At 37.6% G+C, this 26833-nt stretch overlaps 2 long non-coding RNA genes across 2 annotated transcripts in view; both read left to right on the top strand.

Moving 5' to 3' along the window:
- The window catches only part of LOC140624195 (uncharacterized), a 172144-nt gene that overhangs the window by 72082 nt on the left and 73229 nt on the right, over positions 1-26833 (top strand). Inside the window, exons 2-3 of the long non-coding RNA XR_012023708.1 lie at positions 4976-5078; positions 6928-6979. This is a non-coding gene — a long non-coding RNA (uncharacterized lncRNA). The remainder of the gene's footprint in view (positions 1-4975; positions 5079-6927; positions 6980-26833) is intronic.
- LOC140624379 (uncharacterized) lies at positions 9323-13845 on the top strand. Its single transcript, XR_012023858.1, has 4 exons — positions 9323-10888; positions 11131-11193; positions 12107-12199; positions 13569-13845. It is a non-coding gene; the product is annotated as an uncharacterized lncRNA (long non-coding RNA).

The following is a 26833-nucleotide window of genomic DNA, read 5'->3' as shown; positions in this document are numbered from 1 at the left end:
GCAGGCACCAAACCACTGCACCACCCAGGGATCCCCCCAAAATTTAATTTTTAAAAGTTAATATGTGCATATAAGGAAACTGAAAAACATAAGAAGCAAAGAACAAAGTCATCATGATCACATCTTTAAATTTTTATTTATTTGTTTATTTTTAAGATAAATTTATTTATTCATTCATTCATTCATTCATTCATTTATAATAGGCATAGAGAGAGAGAGAGAGGCAGAGACACAGGAGGAGGGAGAAGCAGGCTCTATGCCAGGAGCACAACATGGGACTCAATCTCGGGACTCCAGGATCACGCCTTGGGCCGGAGGCAGGTGCTAAACCTTTGAGCCACCCAGGGATCCCCAATCACATTTTTTTTTAAAAAAGATTTTATTTATTTATTCATGAGAAGAGAGAAACAGAGACACAGGCAGAGGGAGAAGCAGGCCCCATACAGGGAGCCAGACGTTGGGACTCCATCCTCGGTCCCCAGGGTCACACCCTGGGCTGAAGGCAACGCTAAACCGCTGAGCCACCAGGCTGCCCCAGCCTACCGTTTTTCTAGAAGAATGAGACAATAAAAAAAAAAAAAATTAAGTTTAATAAACTGGTAGACTGACAATTATAAACTTCTAATAGGACTATATAACCGTTTTCTCTGGCTTTTTTTCCCCCCACTTTGAAAGACCAGCGTTATTAAGAGTTTGGGTACTGTCACAATATTCTTTAGGCTTTCAGAAGTTTGCTAACAGTTTAATTCAGTTGTTTAATTACCCTAAAATTTAAGTTAGAATTAGACAGAGGTAATTTGATGATCTTAACCTAGACATATTCCAAATTTATAACAACAGATTCTTGGTTCAACTGTTGGCTGCTTTTCTGTTGCGAAGAATAAATGAGCTCTTAGTGAAAATCAAAGTTAATAAAATGCTAAGCATTTAAACAATTTTTATACTACCTCCGATTTAAAGCTTCTTTTCCTATCAGGTACCCTGTTTTCCTGACGTGTTTTTATGCCTACTTCTCAGATTCTCCAGGCCCCAGAGAAGCGGCATGCGGAGACCTCCCAGGATGCGCTGCAAAGGGATCCGTGATAAACACAGTCTCTAATTCCTTATCTGCACTCTGCTCTCCTCTCTTACCTTCCTTTTCACCTTTTCCTTCTCTCCTTGACCCCGAATTCTTTTCTCATCTGGCTAACCGCTAGAATTCCTGCTGCTAAGTCTCAGCTAGAGGTTCTGTTTCCTGCAGAGGACAGGAAATGTGGCTGCTCCTCCTTGATTGATAAGATGTGCAGAGCCCTGCTGAGCAGCTGCAATAAGCAAACCCCTGCTTCCGCACACGTGGCTGTTTTTAAGACATTGATCTCCACCTGGGAGCTTGCCTTTCTTGGGAGGCCTCAGGGAGGATGACCTGGCGTGGGGACACGGTAGCTGATCAGTCTGTGGTCGTATCCCCCGTGGAGCGATCATGCCCAATGGGAAGGGGACCATTAGGCGCTGAGATTATGGCATTCAAGCCTGATTCATGTTGATAAGGACAGCTACATTGCCATAGTGGCCTTTATATTGAGTTGTTTTTGTTATGACTATTATTGTTCAAGAATTGCATTTTCCAATTAATGGAAGCACTTTAGGTACATTATCTATAATAATCATTTTTAATGATAACAACGAATATGGAAATTAGGCCAGAGCATAAAATTAAGGATATTTGAATAATTATAGTGCAATCAAGTCGAAATTACTGACGACTTTATTTGATGCTGGATTATGTGGAAAACAGCGCAAGAACATACGTGCTTTGGAAGTTGAAAGTACATCAGATTTTGACAGCACATCTGCATAAATTACCAAGTAGTTTGGGTGACTTTTTTTTTTTCCTCCATAAATCTTCATGTAAAAATAATATTTGTAAGGATGAGTTGTGAACTAAACTGGAGTGAGTCAACTAAAATTGCAAGTAACTTCTTAAGCATGTTTGCTCTTTGAAAGCATAGTTGTGTAAACTATGTTTGACATAGTGCCTAGGCAATAATGAAATATTGTTCTTAAATTTTTTTTGAAATATCGTTATTAATGTTTAAAGATGTGCCATATGACCAACAGAATTGACTAGAGGGAAATGTGGTTAATTGGATCAATGACTAAGCATATAAAATATATTTGCGGTGGGGGCGGGGGGGGTGCCTGGCTGGTTCAGTCGGTACAGCATGTTGACTCTTGATCTTGGAGTTGTGGGTTCGAGCCCCATATTAGGGGTGGAGTTTCCTAAAAAAAAAAAAAAAAAGAAAAAATGTATTTGGTTGAAGGGGTTAGTAGATAAAACAAATGATGTAGTTTTATATGTCAGATATTTCTTCATTCCATGTTAACAATGGAATGTATTATCTCAGTGGATTTAGAAGCATATGCCTCGGTTGGTAATGTACGTGATGATACAGATGAAATAAGGAGGAGTAGGCTATGTATGAATATTTGACTTTCTTGAGATCACAAAATGAAGTGAGTCAAGGACATAACTGGAATAAGACCAAATGGGATAGAAGTCCAGGGCGAGGAGGAGCTGCATGCATGCACCACTAGTTTCTTTAGTGAGTGACCTCTCTTTGCACGTTACTATATTAAAAAATTATCGAAGATAATTGTGATTGTTCAAATAATGCCCTTCTCTCCAAAGATATCCACTCTTTAATCCCTAGATCCTGTTTCATATGTTACATTAAATGTCATAAAGGATTTTGCAGATGTAATTAAGGTTATGGGTCTGAAAATAAGGAGATTCTACTGGATTATCCAGGTAAACCCAATGTAATCCCATGAGTCCTTTAAAGCAAAAAAGAAGGTAGAAGAATCAGTCAGAGAGATGTGGCTGACGAGGGAGACAGAAGAGATGCTGTAGGGGAAGTCCGAGAGATTCCACACCTGAGAAGACTCTGAGATGCGAGGGCCCTGCACAAAGATGGAAGGAGGCCCCAAGAGCTAAGGATAGCCCCTCGCTGACAGGCACCAAGGCCTTGGGGACTGCAGTCCTAGAATAGCAAGAAGCTGGCCTCTGCCCACAGCCTGAGTGAACTGGGAAGAGGATCCTTCCGAGACCTTCCTGATACGAGCCTAGCTTGCCATCGGTTTGATTTGGGTCCTGGGAAACCTGCTACAGAGAAACCAGTTGAGCCAATTTGGACTTCTTACCCATGGCACTCTGAGATAATACATTGGTATTGTTTTAACATCTTAAATTTGTGACTGCTTGTTAGGGCAGTGATGGAAACTAAGACAGTAACATGCAGTAAGATGCTCAGGTTTTCAATTTACATCTTGATGAATTTTTCTCCATCTGCAGTCCCATGTAACCATCACACCAAGACGGAATATTTCCAGATCCTTACAAAGCTCCCTCATGCTCCTTTCCTGTCGGTACCCTCTTCTCGCTTGCCCTAGAGGTAGTCACCATTCTGACTTTAGTACCACAGGTTACTTTTGCCTGTTTTTGAACTTCATCTGAAGGAATCATTATGGACTCTTGGGCCTGGCTTGTTTTATTCATTATATGTCTGTAAGGTTTTCCATATTGCTGTACACAGCAATAGCTTGTTCTTTTCTATGGCTACCCAGTAATACGCATCTGCTGTGCGGCTCTGTAAATTGCTATTCATTGTATGAATAGAGGACAATTGATTTGCTCATTCTTCTATTGGTAGATATTTAGATTTGTTGTGGTTTTTGACCATGATGAATGAAGATGTGATAGACATCTTTGTCCATATCTTGGGGGGGACATACGTACTCATTTCTCTTGGGTCTATAGCAAGAAGGGAGTGGAATGGCTAGGTTATATGATGGGTTTATCCTTAGTTGATATTACCAAACAGATTCTGCTTCTTATTCTCTACTGATTTTGGACTTTCTCCAGGGAGCACCAGTGGAACAAAGGAGAGCCCAAGAAACAGAAACACATATTTATGCTTACCTAATTTATGGTGAGCAAATCATTGAAATTCATTGGGAAAAAGAAAGTCTTTTCAATAAACGATGCTAAATCGATTGGATATCTGTATGGGGAAAGATATGAATGTTGTTCTGTAGCTCATACTACTCGCCAGTTATGGTTCAAATTGGATGATAGAACTAAATCTAAAAAGAAAAAAAAAGTAAAACTTAAAGAAGAAAATGTAGAAGGAGATATTCATGACCTAGAGGTAGGCAGACGCTTCTTTTTTTTTTTTTTAGGCAGACGCTTCTTAAACAGGATATTAGAAAGCATAATTCATAAAAGGAATGGTTGATAAATCTGACTTCATCAACATCAAGAACTTCTGTTTACTGAAAGACATCATCAGGAAAGTGAAAAGGCAAGCCTTAGACTGAGAGAAGGTGTTTGTAATGCATATATCAGCATAGGACTCGTATCTGGAATATGTAAAGAACTCCTTGAAATCTTTAAGTAAAAGATGAACAGTTCCAAAAAAAAAAAAAAAAAGGCAAGTAGTTCAATCTAAAGGGGGCAAAGGCTTGAATGGGCATGTCACAGGAATGGATATACAAAAGGCCAATAAATCTATAGACAGGTTCTGAACTTGTTTGGTCGCCAGTGCGACGCGATAGGACAATGAGACGCTGTGTAGACGGCAGCACACAGAGAGCAGAGTGGCTAGAGTGATGAGGAGTGCTTTCAACAAGGATGCAGAGCAACCGAAACTCTCCTCTTCCTGGTCAGAGCTAAATTGGTGCAGCCACTTTGGACAAATGTTCCGCAGTATCCCTGACACTTCTGTTAATATTTTAGGAAGTCAGAATTTACCAGAGGGATAAAAGTAACCACGGTGGTGCTGGGAGAGATTTTGTGAACTCTCTTCTCTTAGGAAGAACACTGGGGTGGTGGGGAGGTGTAGACAAAAGCCCTGGAGAGGTAAATAAAGGGATATAGTGCATCTGTGTCTTTGAGGGAAACTCAGACGCTGTGTAAGCTTGTTTCCTCTACCAGCAGGGCCACGACCATAATAAATCAGACGTTTGTGAAGCTACGTGGCCTCACTACCTGGCTCTTCTCCTAGGCCACAAAACAGGATTCAGAATTTGTGAGCTGGTCGGTGAGTGCTTTTGTGGGTTGGCTCGGTGGGTGGGTGGCTCCCCTTTCCCTGCTGCTGCCCAGGGCCTGGAAGGGGTGGGGTTTGCTTCAGCAGGAAGGTTGCTAATCAGTGATGTTTTTCAATAGAAATAGGGGAGAGATGTGGTCTATGTATACAGTGGGATATTCCTCAGCCATTAGAAACAACAAATACCCACCATTTGCTTCAAGGTGGATGGACCTGGAGGGTATGATGCTGAGTGAAAAAAGTTATTTGGGGAATAAAAATTAGTGAAGGGGGGAAAAAGGGGGAATAAATAAAGGGGAAAGGAGAGAAAATGAGTGAAAATATCAGTGAGGGAGACAAAACATGAGAGACCTAACCCTGGGAAACGAACAAGGGGTGGTGGAAGGGGAGGTGGGCAGGGTGTTGGGGTGACTGGGTGACGGGCACTGAGGGGGGCACTTGGCGGGATGAGCACTGGGTGATATGCTATATGTTGGCAAATTGAACTCCAATAAAAAAATAAAAAAGAAAAAAGAAAAAAAGAAAAAAGAAAAAGAAATAGGGGAGAGTTTTACTAGAGCGGTTTCACCTTCCTCTTAAAATACTCTCTAAAATGGATCAGTGCATTTTAAATGACTATACAATAAAAATGTTACTCCTTCCAGAGTTACCATTTTCCTCTGTAAAGCCAAGCTTTAGGTGTTTAAAATTTTTTTTTTAAAGATTTTATTTTTAAGCAATCTCTACGCCCGACATGAGGCCTGAACTTATAACCCCGAGATCAAGAGTCCCATGCTCTACCACCTGAGCCAGCCAGGCGCCCTGATGTGTTTTAATTTTGAAGGAGACATTCCCAAAGCTAGAATTATTTGCATCATGAGATTTCATGCTTCTTGGTGCCCTCTGTTAAGAGGCAATTCTTCTCTCTCTCAGGACTGCGCTCCATACTATGTTCACAAAAAAGGTCCATTTTGAGGATGACGTGGGGCCCAGAGAGATGAGGACAGCATCCTTAGCTGTCACTGGCACCTGTTCTGCTTTGTCCTGGTGCTGTTGATGGATTGCCCTAATTCCTGCTTGTTCACCATCACTTACTTTTGCCTTGTTATAGACACCACCGTCAGGCATTTTAATGTTGAAGACCTTTTGCTTTCCCCCATGTCCGTTTCTTCTATGATATAGATGAATATAGACTCTAATACTTTTCTGTTGTTCTTTATTAGCCAGAGGAGAGTAAACAACTTGATTGTTCTCAGAACCTGTCTCATGCCTCATTAGGTACTGGGGGTAAGCAGACGGCAGCAGCATTACATGGCTCTGCAGAAACATCTGATTTATTTTTATGAGCAAGTTATAGTCTTTAAGACATGAGCACCAAAGTCACAAGTGGTGCCATATACATCATAAAAATGAAAGATGTTTTCTTACATGTCATGAAATAACCCATGCATGTAATTCCTTCAAGGGGAAAGAATAAATAGTCGCTTAGAACAAATTGATTTTTTTTTTAAACCATGTTATATAGTTGTCTTTCCAAAATCGGTGATTTGGTTGCCTTGGCAAAAATTAAAAAGCACAAAAATGTTAGCATCTGTATCTGAGAAGAGTGTGAAAGTTCAAATTTTTCCTGGCTTAATGCATGGTCTTCTAATCCCGTTTTTGTAGAGAAGCTTCTCCATTTGGAAGGTTGCTCTTCCTGAGAGCAAAATTCTTTTGTTTAGAAGTGTGTATCTTTAAGTGATTTCATTGATGATGAATGAGCACAACCAAATATCCTTTGCTAGCAGAAGGGCTGGGTTTGTTATTTTGGATTTATGAGACAATAATAATAACCTTGCATTTTCCAATATTTTATCATTTACAGATTGCTTTTTCTCAATAAGCGTGGCAGGTAGTTTTCAGTCCCTATTTTTCAGGTAAGAAAACCACGACAGAAGTTATTTTATATGGTTATTAAACGACAGAAAAATCAGGTTAAAATTCAGTCTTCCTACAATGGGGTCCTAGAGTCTAAGTCTTAATTCTTTTTTTTTTTTTAGATTTATTTATTTATTTGAGAGAGAGAGCGAGCATGTGGCCACAAGCAGGGGGAGGGGCAGGGAGAAGGAGAGAGAGAATCCCAAGCAGACTCCATGCTGAGCACGGATGCTGATGTGTAGGGTTTGATCTCAGGACTCTGAGATCATTATGTGAGCTGAAATCAAGAGTCGACCACTTAACCAACTGAGCCACCCACGCACCCCCTAAGTCTTAATTCTTTTTTTTTTTTTAAAGTCTTAATTCTGATCTTTTTTACTTATAATTTACTTTTTTACTTATAATTGCTTTTATAAGACTCTCTGAGAAGAACTGTTCCTTGATGGCTTAGCAGACTTTGAGGATCAAACTCAGAGCTGGGAATCAAAGGCCTTGAGTTCTAGTTTGGACTCTTAATTCAGAAAGCATGCTACCTTCAACAGGTTTCTTATTCAGCAAACAGCAAAATATTTCTCAGACACCTACAGAATGCAAAGTCTGATATTAGGCTCTGTGGCACCAACCAACAAGTGGGAAAAATTCTTTCTCTCCAAAGAACTTATACTTGGCTTTAGGACACAAGATTGATTTAAAGGTTCAATTCATGCTAATGTTAGAGTGTTATAGGCAGATGAGTCTTTTTTTTTTTTTAAAGAAACCTGGGAGTTGAGATACGGCGGTGAATGGAACTGAGGAATGGAGTGGAGTGGGAGAGCTTTGAGAAACATCTGCCTCTGGGGGAAAGGAGGTGGCGAGAAGGGCCAGTGCAGGTAGTCTAGGGGGTAGCCGGGAAACAGGACAGTCAGAAAAGTATAAGACAAAAACCCAGTTTCAAAAAGAAGGAGGGGGCTGATTTTAACAAGAGAGTAAAAATGCTGTATTTTAGAAGTTTTCTGTTGCAAAAGTATTAGGAAGAAATGTAGTAATCTTTATAGAATGAGTCCAGGAAGTCTATTAAAGCTTGTTTCCTGATCTTGTAGGGGTGTGTGGATAGGAGACATTTCTAGAACTTGGTCTGGTAGTTTTCTATATTTCCTAAAAGATAAAAAACTCACAAAAATAGACAAAGCCCAGTCGAAAAAACAACCTTGAATAGAGGTGCAAAAAGACAACTTTTTGTTGATGGAAGTATCAATTTCTCAGTGATTTGTTTCATCCTCATTTTTATTTTATGGTGTTAAATTTTCAGTGCTATTATTTCTCCAAGTGGTTGACTTTATGTATGTATGTATGTTTGTATGTATGTATGTATTTATTTTCAGTTCTAATATAGCTACCATACAGTGTTATATTGATTTCAGTGATTCAACAATTTTATGCATTACTCAGTGCTCTTTAAGATAAGTATACTCTTAATCCCCTTCACCGACTTCACCCATCCCTTCACCCACCTCCCCTCTGGTAATCATATGTTTGTTTTCTATATTTACTATTATTTTTAAAAATAGAATTCCTATTAAGAGTGTAAAAGAATTGGATGAATGTTCTTTAATTTCTCTGGGAAGTATCACTCCAAATTAAAAACAAATAGATTTTGACAAGTAGACAAAAGAGATTTATTTTCAAAGAGGACTGACTTAGTAATTATAATTTAGATGATTTGAAACACAGTATCTTCATTTCCTAAAACAGTTTGGAAAAAAGAAAAGATCTTTAAAAAGTGTGTTTAAAAGCATTTTTTTTTTTTTAATTGATGAGAGTAGAGAGAAGTGTGAAGTGTGTTACAGCTTTAGATGTGTGGAGAATTTAAGAAGGTTAGTAGGGTTACTGTGAACTTACTTCATTTTCTTTCTTTACGTCTCTTATCAGAACATACTTGGAATTAATTTCTACAGCTTTGCTTGCCTTCCAGCTTCCTCCTGTGTTTTATGCCTTATATTTACTATGAAATGATAGAAGAATATTTAATATACAAATTATGTTAGACATCATCATGTAAGTCAACTGAAATGAAATTTATTTTCTACATTTGTAAATAACTTCTTAAATTTTATGGACTGCTTGTCAAGACTGAAAAAAATAGACTGTCAAGATTTTTGGAGATGACATCTAAGAAGTTTTTAAAGATCAGATTCATTTATCAATATTTTGTTCCATTTTTCTGATTTATATTAGTTATTTTTATAGCATTAATTCTTTGTGTGATGATGTTGAATATTATTAAGTACTTAAATTCTTTAGGCATGTAGTTTGTATAGTAGATCAACAGATCTACTATAGACTTGAAACCTGGACCCCTACATCTAATGATAACTTTATTCTTTTATATTGCCATAATTTTTTCTCCTAAAATTTCCTAGTTTTCCTTCTCAGAGCCTTGACATCAATGTCTTTTTCTAAATGAAAATGGAAAAAGCCCAAAGTGAGGATGTGTAGAAAGAATTTTGCCAGGAATGTTTAATTTGACCTATACTTAATACCTGCATGGCAAGCAGATAGCAAGATTGAAATACAGTATCTCCCCAGACATGAGACCCCGATATAAAAGTTTGTGATCGGATGAAATTATTTGGTAGCTCCTTCTGGCAACTAAAAGATTTTGGATTTCATTGTATGAGAATTGTGAATAATAATTTTTGGGGATATTTAGAAAAAAGGCAACTTGGAATTGGGAATATTAAAAAGAGAAGTCAAGCTGATGATGGAGAAAGAACAAATTTGTATAACAACTGAGACAGACACTGAAAGATACCTGGTAGAAATACTGGGCCTTGGAAAAAATTCCTCAGTCGTCTCTAGGAGGAAGGGAGGCTACTTGGTTGAGGCTTCAGTGAGCTAAGCGCCTGGGGCTTGGGAACCTGGAGAGACCAGGAGGCTGGTGGTGGGCGTGTGGGAGTCCGTTCTGAGTCATAGACTTGAAAGACCATGGTCATTTAGATGTAGTCACAGACGAAGAGAAAAGATGCACCCTTGGCAGAGTCAATGACAATTACACGGGAGACGTTAACAGTAGCGGTGATGCCAGAGTTTCCAGACGAGGAGACCAAAGTAGGATATTGTAATATTGTCAGCACTCTTGTATCCGAGGACACTAACCCCCGAGGCATCCCTCAGTGCTATTTGTGCAGATTTAGAGATGAGACTCAGAACTGTGGAAACGTGGTTATTGATTTGGCTGTTCAGGTGTGACTAGTTATATTCAAGGGCTGGTACATCCGGGGACCCATAATGGTGTATGGAGCCTCACCATTATGTTCCAAGACTAAAAAGGTTGCTGTTATTGACTCTGCTAAGGGTACACGTTTCTATGTGGCCAGTGCCACCAGTTCCCCGTACACATGCTTAGGGTTCAACTTAGATGTTACATTCATAGGGATGCCCTCCTGGTCCCTTCTCTCTCTGTGCCTTTGTAGCTCTCTGGAGTACTTTTTAAAAAAGACTACTTATTTATTTATTCATGAGAGACACACAGAAAGAGTGAGGCAGAGAGACACAGGCAGAGGGAGAAGCAGGCTCCATGCAGGGAGCCCGATGTGAGACTCGATCACGGGCCTCCAGGATCACGCCCTGGGCTGAAGGCAGGTGCTAAACCACTGAGCCACCTGGGGATCCCCTGGACTACTTCTTTGTAGACTTGCACATGTGTAATTATTTAAGTTTTTTCTGTACTTCTTCAATTTTAAGACATACCCTACCCCAATATTTTTAGCATTTTAAAATGCATGATGTGTCTTCTAACTGAAAAGAATCATTTTATGTGATTGTTTTTTTTTGTTTTTTGATCATGGAGAAATTATTGAGATGATAGTATCCCTTATGACTGAGGACATCTTGCAATTTGCTTGGAATCCCCTTGGGAATGTGATTAGGTATGAATTATTAATTACTTATTCTTTTAAATCCAGCCTTACTTGGCATTAGGAATCTGGGAAATTTCTCCATTAAATTATGGATGATTTTGCTTATAAAAACTACTACTGTACAATTGTTGAGATACAAACTTTGGAGTCAGACCTGACCCTCTGAGGTTTGGTATATGTAATTGGTATGTAGTACAACGTGGTCTTTAATTGATTATGTATGTAATTATGTATATAATTGATTTTTTTAGGTTAAATGTCACAAATTTTAAAATGTTAAAAATGGAACCAGTAATGAATTACAACATTATTGGGTAAGTGCTTGAATAGAGGCGACTCTGAAATGACACAGTAGCATAAAGGGGTGTGACTAGCTCCCCGGAGGAGAATAGAAAAGTTTCACAGAATGGGTAGCTTGCAGGTAGACCTAAATGAATATTTAATAAATTCATACCCAGTCACATTCCCAAAAGAATTCAAAGTAAATTGCCAAATATATACAATGCAACAAAGTAAACAACAAAAGACAAATCTAGTAGGAGTAGAAAATAAATTTTGAATAATAAGATGGAGTCAGAGGGGAGACTCTGAAGGCAAAACTATGTGCTATAGGGTCCTACACAGTAGCCCATTCTATTTAGTATTTTCTCTCTCTCTTTCTAAAGAGGGGATTCAGGGAGTGGGCAATGGTAAGACAATCTGTTTTCAAAAATGATTTATTTAAATTGAAGTATTATGAGCATAATCGTTTTTTTTATTCAATGAACTTAATCTTGTATTAATTTCAGGTGTACAACATATTAATTGCACAATCCTGTACATCCCTCTGTGCTTACTGCAATAAGTGTAGTCACCACGTAATGTTACTACAATATTATTGACTTTTGTGTGCAGAGTGGACTGAGAGTGGAGGTAGGGAGCGAGGCTGGATATAGAGAAGCCAGGAAAGCTGAGAAACTAAGAAGCCCTTGAGATAAGTTAGTCATGTGTAATGAGGGTCTGAACTGGGGCAGTGGCAATTGGGGTACAGTAAGGAGGCTGATTCTGATTCCATTAACATCAAGACTGCTTTCATTTCTGGGATTTTGTTCTTTCTGCGTTTTTTAGTTTTTTTTTTTTTTTTTTTTTTTTAACCCTCAATGACCATACCTGTTGTTCAATAGATACTACTAGGGGGACCACAGATCTGACGTTCTGGTAATGTATGCATTACATTTTGGATTCTAGCCTCAGTGACAGATACCACATATCAATCAAAATGAGCTATGGGAAGCTGTGTTCGTCTGGTGGCACTGCTTAACAGAGGCAGAGTTTTTCAAGGTAATATCAACTTTAATTCTTACCATGAGATCACGGGTCTTCTTTTGATCTTCAACTAAATACGTAGTTTTGCTTAATCTCTGGGATGATGAGACACGGACACATACCCTGTTTGTAATTGCCGAGAGGCTATGGCTTGGTAATACTGAAATTTGCAGTTAATTTAATGGCTTGTTGAGACTTAAATAGACATCTAAAGAGGAAGGAAAATGTAGATACTGCCAGTAGTGTATGTAACACACAGCATAAAGTGACTTCAGTTTAGGAGATTTGCCAAAAATTGGTTAATGCATCTTCAGGTGGGACGAGCCTAAAAGGAGCTGGTTTAAGGGTCCAACAAAGTTCTCTTGGTGGGTGATTTTTCTCATCATCCCACTTTCCCTCAGTATTATGTCTTTGTTCCACCTTATTTTGTCCCTTTCCTTTATAAGCATGAGTGTGTCTGTATTGAATTTAAATTGTGAAAAAGTTACATGAGGTTTAAAGTGTTAATGGCTTGCTAAGCCATTATTTTGAAACAGGAAAAAAAAAAAAAAGAAAGAAAAGAAAGAAAGATAGTATTGCACAGTAATTTCCTGACAAAAGTGCCTCTGTTTTATGATTTATAAAAGAAGTAGGAAGCGTTTTCATTGAAAACTGCTAATTATTTTGGTTTTCCATGATGAAAACCCGTAATGTTGTTTAAATGTCTCTGTTCATTAGTTTACTCTGCGACACTGGTACATTTGTTTGCTTTATGTGTTCTCTCACTTCTCCACACCAAATAAGAGTGATACCATGATCCAAGAGCATAAAGTTTTTTGGAAATTATGACAATAGCCTCTTGACCATGAGAATCGTTGACTTTTAAGTTGTGCTACTCAAGATGAGAAGAATGTTCCAATCATCCTTTTTGGTCTATTATTTCATTTATCATCATGTATCTTAGAAGACGGCTCTTTTTTTTCTGTTTTGTCAGAAACATCCACAAATCAAATAATTATTGATACACACTTGGTGACTTATGTCTAAAATAAATTTAAAGGTTACTAAAGAAATTAACCTTGGTAGCAATTGTTTTTGTCATGCTAATGGCTCTTAAGGAATGATTTAATTGTGCATGCCTGTGGCAGGCGGCTCAATGACACTGCGGTTCCAACCAGAAAAGGGACAAGGTTGTAGGGTCAAACACCAGAAATAGCATGTTCCATCACTCTCAAATTCAACAAGTTCAAGAGTTTTTGAAGCCCAGAGTTTTCTTAACTTTGATCACAATAGGGATTGTGAATTTATGGATTCTGGTGTTTTCCTTTTTTCCCCCTTTTCTTCCTGCTGTCTGCTTTGCTTTTGCTTGGTGCTGAATTATTGCTGCTTCTTTTCTTCCCACAAGCCCTTTAGTACGTGGTGGAGGTATGCGGGAGAGGTTGCAGCTGGGCTCATAAACGCTGCCCTCCGGAGTGCGCGCTGCAGGTTTAGGTGTGCTGATCGATCTCCTATCTGGAGTCCAAGGCCTCTGTACCCGTCCAGCACGTTCTTTCTGCCCTCTTCGACTGTTTTCTCGCCCCTTACCCAAATGAACGCAGAATGCCATTCAGCAGACAGTGCTCGGTGTCACAGGGCCGACCCCAATCTGCCTCAGAAGATATACCATCCAGGTAATCCGGCTCTCCCAGGTGTGTGACCTTGTTTCTTAACACTAACTCTTTGGCATTTACTCTAGAATTTATGGACCAAGACCTCCTGCTCATCAGGTCCTTTCAGAAATGGGGAAAAAATATTAGCAATGAGGGAAGAATAAATCATAAATGAGTGATTCCTCTGAAACTAAGTAAAATAGAGATGGGACAGTGAATACTTATTTTGTGCTGGGCTCTGTGCTTTTTCAAAAAAAAAAAGTCTCATTCAAGGGATCCCTGGGTGGCTCAGCGGTTTGGCACCTGCCTTTGGCCCGGGGCGTGATCCTGGAGTCCCAGGATCGAGTCCCACATCGGGCTCCCTGCATGAAGCCTGCTTCTCTCTCTGCCTGTGTCTCTGCCTCTCTCTGTGTGTCTCTCATGAATAAATAAGTAAAATCTTTTTTAAAAAAAGTCTCATTCGAGGCATTCCCTTACTTCTCTGTCTTTTCACTTTGCTATTCTCTCTGCCAGCTTGCTCACGTCTCAGATTTGCCGGCCTGCTTGCTGTTTTACACGTTTGGCATCATCCCAGTTTAGACTTGTCTCCAGGAAGGCCTGAGAATTTTCTAGGTAGAATGGCAACGTAATTAGTAAGGAAGGAAAGGGAATGACCACAAGTCATGATTTTGCTAATGCACAGAAGAAAAACGTTAAGTAGGTATTATATTTCTTAGATGAACCCATGCGTGCACCCCTTTCTGCGCGCTAAGAAAGGCACTTCTTTTCCCTTTTCCCATCACGCGTCTACATAGTCACCTTGGCTGCTAATGTGATAGCTGCCAATTCTGAAGCAAGAGTAAAGTTGTACTCCGACAAGAGAAGAAGACTGCCTTTTACCGATTTCAAAACACCAAAGTGGCACTTGCAAGATACTTTATTTATTGCAAGAGACATCGCAATCAGTTGACGCTGGTTCTCACTGACTCACTGTTGAACGTAGTCTGCACTGGCCCTCAGATCTGGGTTCTCTGGCCCCTGCAGCTCGGGTTCCGTGGTCCTTAAGTTAATGACCATCCAGGAACCTGGAGAACCTGTGCAGAAGCCTTCACAGAACTTCCTGGGGGCATTTCTGATAGCCCTGGCTTGGGGCGTCTGGGCCTTCCTAGGGCTGGGTGGGCTCACCAGAACCCGTGAGCCAAAGCAGGTTACTATGGGGAGAGTGATTCCCCAAAGGAAAAACGTACTAGGTAGACAGATGAAAGGTCTTGTTCAATAGATGTGATAAAAATGGAGATAACTGGCTAGGGTTATTAAGAACAAAATGAAGTAAGAAAAGCGTAAACCGGACTTAGCAGCTGATATGAAGGTGGTCTTGCTGTAGGTTGTTTTCTACCCCATTGTAATGAAAAGACTCCCGGTTTTAGAGGACTCCAAATGGGAACATTTCTTTTATCTGATATGGAATCTATGAATAGCATTTCAGCTTCTACTTGCTGAGTGTTTTTTTTTTTTTCTCCTCTAAGGCAGTGGTCTTCAGATGGAAAAGTAATAGATTAAGGCTTCCAAATTTAGATAACACAGAATTATTAATTTTATTTGATTTCTGTAGGCTAGAAAGCAGATTGATACAAAATGAGAAAATGTGTCTTGACAGTTTCCAACAGTGAATGAGGATGGCCAGCCTTATTCAGCATAGGAAAGGCAGATAATTAATGGCTAGTTAGTAGTTATTTGCATTTGTAAATGTTTAAATGAGTTCTTTAAAAATTCTACTAGATTGTAACTGTCCTTGTGGAGCAGGCAACTGGTTATTACACTTATACATATGCGCACATCGCTCAGAGTGACTGCTTCCTAACCTAGTAAAGAATAGGAATAGAAAAGTTTTGTTGCTTAATTCTCTGGGAAGGAGGTGACTGGGACAGGAGGTTGAGGTCCCCTAGTGATTGAGCTGCTCTGAGAGGGTAGGAGAAACGTGGCTGAACTTTCCATCCCACCAGAGTGTCTCCATAGCTCCGGAGTCACAGCATACCGTTTGCAAAGCACTGTAAGTAAGACCAAGGATGGGATTCGAAGCACTTTATAGCATTACTCGTAACTAATTCTGTGAGATGGGTACTCATCTGTGTTTTTCATTCATGTACATGTAGAGATGGCACTAAGAATATTTGACGGTTAAAAAAAAAGGAAAAAAAAAAAGGAAAAGAAAAGAAAAAAAAAAGAATATTTGACGGTTGATGGTATAGGCCTCCGTGTAGTACTGACCAGTCAGAGCAGCCTGCATCTATAAACATCTGAGACACCTGATAGGTGCTTCAGCCAGCCTACCTCTAAGGATATCAAATATGCAAAGCTGTGCAAAATTCCTATTAATAAGTCTCTTTATCTGTTAAAATGCATCCTTTAGCTCTGTTTCAGTCTATTTCATTAATATCAAAATCATTTTTTTCATTTTTTTTCAAAATCATTTCTAGTAAAAAGTTGTATTGGGAATTTTACAGTTTCCTGGCTGTTGAAGGCATGACATATATAATTTGCATGTTTGTATTTATATTACTTAATATAGTTAAATATGCTACCTACCTAAAGGCTGCCTTTTTGGGACATAAATTATCTAAGTAACTAAATGATTTATCCAGGCTACAGTTTTGTCCAATCAGCTGTAATGCTTTATACCTCATGTGTGTGTCTTATTTGAGGGCAGCGGCATTATCATCGCGTTATTGACACCTTGAGTAACGTCTATCACGCATGGATGTTAGGGGTTCGTGGTACTTCCTGCCTCTCCTTTTTTCTTTTCTTTCTTTCTTTTTTTTTTTTTTTAATTTGGGGTGTACACAAAAGGCTTACTACCCAAACGTGAATAGTATTGCCTTTGTTACTTTCTTCCAGTATCTCAAACAGACTGGATTGGGGAATGAGGCTTGGATCAAGAATTTTATGAGGGACTTCCTCCTCCCTAACCATGGAATTGGATGGGAGTTCTGTATCATGGGTCTCACCCTATCATTCAGTCACAGGGAAATCAGCAATAAACCACAGGGCCGGACATGGGTCGTGAAAAACGTGAGAGGAAGGAAGGAAGGGGCCAACTTCTTGCATTAGGCATAGTAGCCCGGCGCACTCAGTAAAACATGAAATGTGGTCAGTGAATGTCACTGTCAGTGAATGTCAGTTCTGACCAGTCTAATTAGCCATCCCTTTTTTATTGCTAACATGATCATCTGCAAACACATTTTCTCAGCATATATATCATTATATATACTCAGTAATGGAAAATCTGCAAGTTCCATTGAAGCAAAGGCTGGGGTATTGGACATTGTTGGATGGATGATTGGATTTGATGATTTAAATTGCCTTCTAGCCCAGACACTCTATGCTCCTTTTATCTTTGACATTTCTTTCACCTGAAATTATTTAGTGTCCTTGGGACTGGGGAGATCTGGATCAGAGGGCGTTCTAGTTCATGGAAAGGGATGAAATCTATGGGAAATATCCTTGCTCTTAAGTTTGTTTTCTTTCACTCACAATTTGACCTTGCCACAGGGTACGGGTAGCCTGGTGCAAAGTGTAACCAAGCACCGTAGGTAGCGATGTATATGCATGAACACTGAAGCAGCTTTTGCTCTGTGAGAAGCTATGAGCCCTTTGGTTTATTGGCTGTGGTCTGATGACTACCAAGCTGTAGGACTGAAGTTTTAATTACTTTTTTTTTTTATTAGATATGATCTCTGTAAACTGTCAGATAATGCTGATTGTGATTTTGGAGACTAATCTAAAATAGACAAATAAAATTGACCTTCTGCCTGAAAAATACAAAGTTAGATATTAATTCTTTAAAATATAGCATGTTTAGTGAAGATTGGGGATAAATGATCTCATCGATTGCTGTGTACTTAGCAAACAATTTCAGATGTAGTAAGACATGAATATAGTAGGAAAGAGTAGTGAGTCTTTCCTTGAAGATGGGTAGCAATCACATTTCTTCTTGCTTATTTATTCATTTATTTATTTGTAACTGTTCTATTTAGGGTAGATTGGTGGGCACTGAGGGACTCATGAAGTGGTGGAGGGGTGAGCTAACATGCCAATCCTACCTTTGGTGTCTGCTTTTGTTTTTACTGAGAATTATTTTCAGTATTTATGTTTCAAAGTTCATTTTACTTTTATTTATTATAGCAACAGATGATATTTTTCTGGTACTGCTAATTCAGTTTTTTAATGGAAGTAATTCTAGATTTATTGGGTGTATTACTGTAAATACAGTGATACAGAGCGCAGTGAAAATGCTAAAGCTACAAACATTATGGATTAAACTTGCAACAACACTATTTTATAGGAAATATGTAAAATGTTATATATCTTTTAACATAAGTTAGGAAAAAAATATTCTGTTTCAGAGGAATTTCAGGTTAGGAACTTGAAATTTAGCAATTTTGAGGTAATTGAATTGAGCAGTTTGACATACTCACTGTTGGAGAATTATACAACTTTGTAAAGTTTCAAGATCTTGCTTCCTATTTTTTGAGAAATGTTTATGTAGCTATAAAAAAAATTGGGAAACCTGGGTGGCTCAGCAGTTGAGCATCTCCCTTTGGCTCAGGGCGTGATCCCGGAATCGGGGATCAAGTCCTGCATCAGGCTCCCTTCGAGGAACCTGTTTCTCCCTCTGCCTGTGTCTCTGCCTCTTTCTCTCTGTGTCTCTCATGAATGAATAAAAAAATGGTCACGTAAGAAATATTTTTCAGAAAGATGGAAAACTCTTTGGCTCATTATGTGTTATTGTATATTGTCCCTCATGGCCTTATCTAATTTTTTTTTTTTTTTTGGATGACTCCAGTGAAATTGCTTTAGCAAACTTGCCAGATAAGAGCTTTTCATAGGTTGATGATAACCTATAAAGAAAAGTTCTTTAGTGGACATATCTATGCTTGTTTGTTTTATTTGTTTAATTAAAAGTTATCTTTATGTTATGAGATATAACAATCATAGGGATGATTGCAAATAACATCAAAGTATAGTGTAATGAATTTTACAAAACTATAACATGTCCTCGGTCAAACATTAGAACATCTACAGCTTTCAAGAGGCTGCTCCTCCCACATATTCCCTGTTTTAGCTACACTCTACTGACTTTTGTGATCAACTTGCCCTTGCTTTTCTTTATATTGTTTAACCACGTATGTCTGCATTCCTAGGCAATGAGGTTTAAAAAATATATGCAAATGGAACTACCCTACATGTAATATTTTTGTGCCTTGTTCTTTTGTTCAAAATCATACTTAAAACATTGATCTTTTACTTCGTTTTGAGAAATTTTAATTGTCTTTCATGTGAAATAATTATCTGGATTGATCGAAATTTATTCTTATGTATCATTAACAGGTATTTGTCTCACTTCTTTTCAAGTTTTGTTCCTCTAGTTGATTGTTTTAATGTACAAGTACATATAGACTCTCATTTACTTGCCATGATCTTGATTCTTTTGTAGAGGATTTTTGATTGCTATTTTTTCTAGTTCTTGGATTGTCATATCAATTTATAGAGTGCAAAGATTTTAAGCAGAAGGGAAAGGAATAGATGTTGCCCTTTGAAATGATTGAATAAACTTACTAGAGAAGCATATGGTATGAAGTATGGCATGAAAAGAGCTGAGTGGTAACAACAAGGTTTCAGGGAATAGGGTCTGTTTAGTTTCAAGAGGAGAATCAACAAAGGAAGAAAAACAGTTGGCATCTTCATGTTTAGTAAACTTTTGGCTTTATTGCTTGGAAAATTCAGCATTCTGCCAAAACCATTGCAAGTTTATGACAGTGTAGAGAAGTAAGTAATTGTGATCGAAGGATTTTTTTTACCTAGAATCCTTTCACATAAGGAATGTGATTATGTTTGGACCCTAAATATGTATGTTATGGAAAAAGAAAAGTAAGAGCAGGTTTTTATTTTTATTTTTTTAACTGGGACAGTCCTGTTGTTGACAGCAACTCGAGTCCCCAGATCCACAGATATTTCACCCTACATATTTTGAGATGCTCCCTGTGGAGTCCCAGCATAAAGATTTGGCTGACACTTCAATGACTGTTCAATTAAATGAGTGATGTAAACAATATTGGAAATTTAGTTGAAAAAGAAGGGCAAAATAAAACTTGAGATTTCCTTAAAATCAAGTTATTATTTTTTCTTTGAGAGAAAGAATGTGGGAGTCGGGGGCGGAGGGGCAAAGGGAGAGTATCTCAGGAAGACTCTGCACTGAGCACGGAACCCGATGTGGGGCTTGATCTCATGGCACTGAGATCATGACTTGAGCTGAAATCCAGAGTTGGATACTCAACTGACTGAGCCACCCAAGTGCCCCAAATAAAGTTATTGTTAATTGAGTTCCAACTTCTCTTTAGTCTCTACTTTCGTAAGTGGAACTACCACCCACCCAAGTCCCTCAAGTCAGAAATAAGGAGTCAAACTCACCTTCTTTGGTTTATGTACTACCAACTATCAAATTCTATTGCTTCTTTCTCTTAAACGTCAGTATACTTCCTTCATGTTCTCCATTGCCATTACCTCAGTTTGGGGAAGTATTTCTCATCTAGTGGATTGAAATTTTTTTTTTTTTGCCTCCTTTTTTTTTTTTTTTTTTAAAGATTTTATTTATTTATTCATGAGAGACACACACAGAGAGAGGGAGAGACACAGGCAGAGGGAGAAGCAGGCTCCATACAAGGAACCTGATGTGGGACTTGATCCTGGGAACCCAGGATCACGCCCTGAGACGAAGGTAGACGCTCAACCACTGAGCCACCAGGCATCCCTTTTGCCTCCTTTCAAAGATCCTTTATCTTAGGTATTTTCAGAAGGAAAATTCTTTTTTAAAATTGAATTATAATTGGCATACAATATTATATTAGTTTCAGATGTATAAGATAGTGATTCAGTATTCTGACACCTTACAAAATGATCACTGTGATCTATTTAGTTATCATGTCACCATATAAAGTTATTACAATATTTATTGGCTATATCCCCATATGCTATATAATACATTCTGGTATTCTGGAATTACTTATTTTATAACTGGAAGCTTGTACCTCTTCATTCTCTTCACCTGTCTTACCTATCCTCCATCCCCCTCCCCTCTGTCAACCTCTTGTTTGTTGTCTGCTTCTATGAGTTTATTTCTGTTTTGTTAGTTCATTTGTTTTGTTTTTATATTACATATATAAGAGAAATATATGGTATTTGTCTTTCTCTGTCTGACTTATTTCACTTAGCATAATACCGTCTAGGTCCATCCATGTTGTTACAAAAGACAAGATTTCATTCTTTTTTATGACTAATATTTTATATTATATACGTATATATATGTATATACAGATACTAATGTTATATGTGTACACACACACACAGACACACGCACACAAGTTTTGACACAGGGTGGCCTGAGCATGCCTTCCAGTGTAGGCTAGAGGGTGAGCACTAACGATGACACCCATTGTCATCAGCGATTAGGATGAGATCGCACAATTAGCATCTAGCATTTCTATTAAAGTCTCTGTTGTTTCCTGCCTCTTTGATATCCACTTTGAAATTAGTGTGTCCCCCTTACTTATGGTCTAGTAACATTCTGTTGCTTTTGTGCTGGACCTCGGGGGGAATGAGTTTGCTCATGAACCCTTTGAGACTGGGATCTCTGTTCTCTACAGTTCTATGATTCTCCTGGTCTTATTCCCTATAGATTTGCAAGACCAGATGTATTGGGGCTTGCCTTTCTGGTGCCAGCCCTCAGGGTTGGGGTCCCTGGTGTGGGGCAAAATACCTTCATTCCAAGAGGAAGTGTTTCCTACCTTTGAACCCTTTTGGAGAACAGCCTTATCTCTTATTATCCCAATTCATAGAAACATTACTGATTATTATTATTTTTTCCTTTTTTTCCTCTTTTTCTTTCCCTTTCTGGTTCTACTCAATTTACTAAGTGGATCCTCTGCTCACGCAATTGTATTTGAAATTGTCACTGAAATTCTTAAAGCATTTGGAAATGACCTGTGTTTTTTACATAACATGCTCAAGCCTTGAAATGTGTTCACATATGATGTTATCTTTATTGAATAAAATACTTTAACATGATCATATAAATCATTACCACTCACATTGTAATTTCATCATTTCTGAAATCAATATCTAGAGCCATACAGCCTTTAAAGATCTTCTTTTCATATTTTCCAATGCTAGAATATTATAAAGAATGAAACCTGTGCTTTGATTAAGACCCAGAAAACAGTCTCTAGAAATTGGTATTGGAATTTTTTACATAGAAATCTTTCTTTCCTACTCATAAAAATATCTCTCTTCTACTTTCTTTTTATTTTAGTGGAATGTCACTTTTGTTGCATACTTACATGCTGTTTTGATTTAGGACATTTTTTTTTCCCTCCAAAAACAAAAACAATATTAAAATCTTATTATAAGATAAATTTAGATTTATTTGGTTTTTCTAATCAGCTTTACCTAAAATTATTAGTAGCAAGCAAAAATTCATACAAAATACTTTAGAGAGCTCAAATTAAAATCGTTAAAATTATGTTTATATTCTGTCAAAGAGCATGATCTGTTCTTTTTACTTAACTCTGCTGGTACATTTTACATTTTGCCTAAATTAATTTTTTTTTGACATTAGTTGGCACTGCCATTAGACTGATTGTAAGATTAAGTTTACATGTGTTTCAGCAAGATACTTCCTTTTTGGTCATATCAAGAAAATATCATGTACAATCTGAAATATTTGCAAGAGTATTATCACCAAAAACACGATTGTGGCCATGTCTTCTTGGAACAAATTTACATTATGTGCTATATACACAATCCAGCCAGTAGAGTGCTTCTGGATTTTTGGTCCAAATTCTGGCTTAAATGAATTTTCTTTATCAACCACAACTATCCCAGGCTTGTCATGGACAATATTTTGAATCAATGACTAAAATGGAAGACCATTACCTAAGTTGCAATTTGTATGTTTTTAAAATTAAGTTTTTAATTTTAATTCCAGTATAGTTAGGATTCAGTCTTATGTTAGTTTAAGGTGTACAATAAAGTGGTTTAATAATTCCGTACATTACTCGGTGTGCATCATGACAAGTATACCATTTAATCCCTATCACCTATTTTACACAACCCCCTACCACCGCCCCTCTGGTAAGCATCAGTTTGTTCTCAGTAGTTAGGAGTCTGTTTCTCGGTTTGCTTCTTTCTCTGTCCTTTTTTCCCCCCTTTGCTCATTTGTTAGTTTCTTAAATTCTGCAGGAGTGAAATCATGTGGTATTTGTCTTTCTCTGGCTTAAACTGCTTAGCATTATACTCTAGCTCTAACCACGTCATTACAAATGGCAAGATTCCATTCTTTTTTTATGGCTAAATAGTATTCCATTCCAAAAATCTCTTTTTTTATCCATTCATCTACCAGTGGATACTTGGTCTGGTTCCATAATTTGGCTATTATGCTGCAGAAAACATAGGGGAGGATGTATACCTTTGAAATAGTGTTTTTGTATTTTTTGGGTAAATAGTAATGTGATTACTGGATCCTAGGGTAGTTCTATTTTTAGCTTTTTGAGGAAACTCGTTATTATTTTCCATAGTGGCTGCATTTTTACCAACAGTACAAGAGGATTCCTTTTTCTCCACATCCTCACTGACCCTTGTTTTTTATATGGTTTTGATTTTAGCCATGCTGCCAGGTGTAAGGTGATATCACATTGCAGTTTTGATTTGCATTTCCCTCATGCTGAGTGACATTGAGCATCTTTTCATGTATCTGTCGGCCATCTGGATGTCTCGTTTGTGTCTTCTGCCCATTTTAATTGGATTATTTATTTTTGGGTGTTGAGTTGTAAAAGTTCTTTATTATGTTTTGGATGCTAATCCTTTATTGGATATGTCATTTGCAAATCTTTTGCCACTCAGTAGGTTACCTTTTAGTTTTGTTGATTGTTTCCTTCATTGTGCAGAAGCTTTTTATTTTGATGTAGTCCCAATATTTTATTTGTGCTTTAATTTTCTTTGTCTAAGGAGACGTATCTAGAAAGAAATTGCTATGGCCGATGTCAAAGAAATTACTGCCTGTGCTCTCTTGTGGGATTTTTATGGTTTCAGTCTCTGTGCCAAGCATGGAGCCTGATGGAGGGCTCAATCCCACGACCCTGAGATCATGACCTGAGCCCAAACCAAGAGTTGGATACTTAACCAGCTGAGCCACCCAGGCGCCCCAATAGGGATTGCTTTGAATGTGTATATTGCTTTGGTTAGTAGACATTTTAACAGTATTTGTTCTTCTAATCCATGAACACGGCATCCATTTCTTTGTGTCGTCTTCAATTTCTTTCATCCGTGTTTTATAGTTTTCAGAGTATAGGTCTTTTACGTCTTTGATTAAGCTTGTTCATAGGTATTTTATTATTTTTAGGGAAATTGTAAATGGGATCGTTTTCTTAATTTCTCTTTCTGCTACTTTATTGCTAGTGTATAGAAATGCAACAGATTCCTGTACATTAATTTTATGTCCTATCATGTTACTGAATTCATTTATGAGTTCTAGTAGTTTTTTGGTAGAGTCTTTAGGGTTTTCTATATATAGTATTATTTCATCTGTACAAAGTGAAAGATTTACTTGATCCTTACCAATCTGGATGCTAGCTATTTTTTATTTATTTATTTATTTATTTATTTAGTCTGATTATTGTGGCTAAGAGTTCTAGTACTTTGTTGAATAAAAGTGATGAGAGTGGACACCGTTGTCTTATACTTGACCTTAGCGGGAAAGTCCTCAGTTTTTCACCATTGAGTATGATGCCGGCTGTGGGTTTTTCATATAAGGTCTTTATTATGTTGTGGTATGTTCCCTCTAAACCTACTTTGTTGAGGGTTTTTATCATGAATGTATGCTTTTTATGCATCTGTTGAAATGATCATATAGTTCTATTCTTTCTCTTGCTGATGTGATGTATCACATGAATTGATTTGAGAATATTGAACCACGCTTGCATCTGAGGAACAAATTCCCCTTGATCATGATGAATGCTTTTTTTGAATGTGTTGTTGGATTTGGTTTGCTAGTATTTTGTTAGGGAATTTTGCATCTCTATCAGAGATATTGGCCTATAGTTCTCTTTATCTGTGGTCTCTTCATCTGGTTTTGGTATCAGAGTAATACTGGCCCTTTAGAATGAATTTGGAAGTATTTCTTCCTCTTCTATTTTTTGGAATAGTTTGAGAAGAGTAAGTGTTAATTATTCTTTAAATGTTTGGTAGAATTCACCTGTGAAGCCATCTGGTCCTGAACTTTTGTTACTGATTCAATTTCATTGCTGGTAATTGGTCTTTTCAAAATGTCTATTTCTTTGCGCTTCAGTTAGGGTGGGTTATATGTGTTTAGGTATTTACCTATTTTTTCCAAGTTGTCCGATTTCTTGACATATAATGTTTCATCATATGCTCTTACACTTGTTTGTATTTCTGTGGTGTTAGTTGTTCTTTCTCCTCTTTCATTTGTGATTTTGTTTATTTGAATCCTCTCTGGTGACTCTGGCTGGAGTTTTATCAAATTTGTTGAACTTTCAAAGAATCAGCACTTGGTTTCATTGATCTGTTCTATTGGTTTTTTTTTTTTTTTAGATTCTATATAATTTATTTCTGTTATAATCTTTATTATTTCCTTCCTTCTGCTGGTTTTGGATTTTGTTTGTTCTTTTTCTATCTCCTTTAGATGTAAGGTCAGGTTGTTTATTTGAGATTTTTCTTGCTTCTTGAGGTAGATCTGTATTGCTATCAACTTTCCTGGTAGAACCACTTTTGCTGCATCCCAAAGATTTGGACCATTATATTTTAATTTTCATTTGTTTCCACATAATATTTTATTTCTTTTATTTTTGGGTGACCTAAAAATTGTTTAGTAGCATGTTATGTAACCTCCATGTATTTATGCTCTTTCCACACTTAATTGTGTTTGATTTCCAGTTTCACAGCATTGTGGTTAGAAAAGATGCATGTTGTGACTTCAGTTCTTTTGAAATTGTTGATACTTTTTTTGCTGCCTAATGTAATCTATTCTGGAGAATGTTCCATAGCACCTGAAAAGAATGTGTAGTCTGTTATTTAGCATAGAGTGTTCTGAGTATCTGTTAAATCCATCTGGTCAGTGTGTCATTCACTGTTTTCTTGTTGATTTTCTGTTTGGATGATCTGCCCATTGTTGTAGGTGGGGTATTAAAGTTCCCTACTATGATTGTATTGCTATTTATATTAGTTCCTTTGGTTTTTTATTATCTTTATGTATTTGGGTGCTCCCGTGTTGGATGCATAAATATTTACTATTGTTGTATCTTCTTGTTGGATTGTCCCTTTTATTATTAAATACTGTCCTTTGTCTCTTGTTACAGTCTTTGTTTTAAAATCTGTTTTGTCTGATATAAGTATTGCTGCCCTGGCTTTCTTTTGATATCCATTTGTATGATAAATGTTTCTCCATCCCCTACCTTCACTTTCAGTCTGCACATATTCTCAGGTCTGGAATGAGTCGCTTGTAGGCAAAGAGATGTGTCTCCTTGTCATATCTTCTCATAAGACTCTTAGGATCAAGGTGTTCCTGGCTAAGAAACAAAAGCAGAATTTTCTCATTCCCTAGTGAATTTGGACGAAAACTGGTAATTAAATCAGGTATAACTCAAAGAGGTGGCATTGGAGAATGAAGCTGGGCTTAAAAGGGATCGCAGGCATATGTACGCTGCATGAAGGTGCTGTGCTTGTATCCTATCACTGTGTAAACATCACTACTGCCTGAACAATAGACGTGTTTTATCAGGGAAATGATTCTTCTCTGTTACTATACTTCTGCACCAGTAGGTTGGTTCAGTGATTACATATTTATGTGAGACATTTCAAAATGTCTATTTCTTTGCGCTTCAGTTAGGGTGGGTTATATGTGTTTAGGTATTTACCTATTTTTTCCAAATTGTATCCTATCACTATGTAAACTATTGTTTGTTTGAAAAAAAGT

Source organism: Canis lupus, chromosome 34 (genome assembly GCF_048164855.1).
Source record: "Canis lupus baileyi chromosome 34, mCanLup2.hap1, whole genome shotgun sequence".
Classification (NCBI taxonomy): Eukaryota; Metazoa; Chordata; class Mammalia; order Carnivora; family Canidae; genus Canis; species Canis lupus.
The sequence above is the reverse complement of the archived record's forward strand: the minus strand, read 5'-3'. Positions and strand labels throughout refer to the sequence as shown.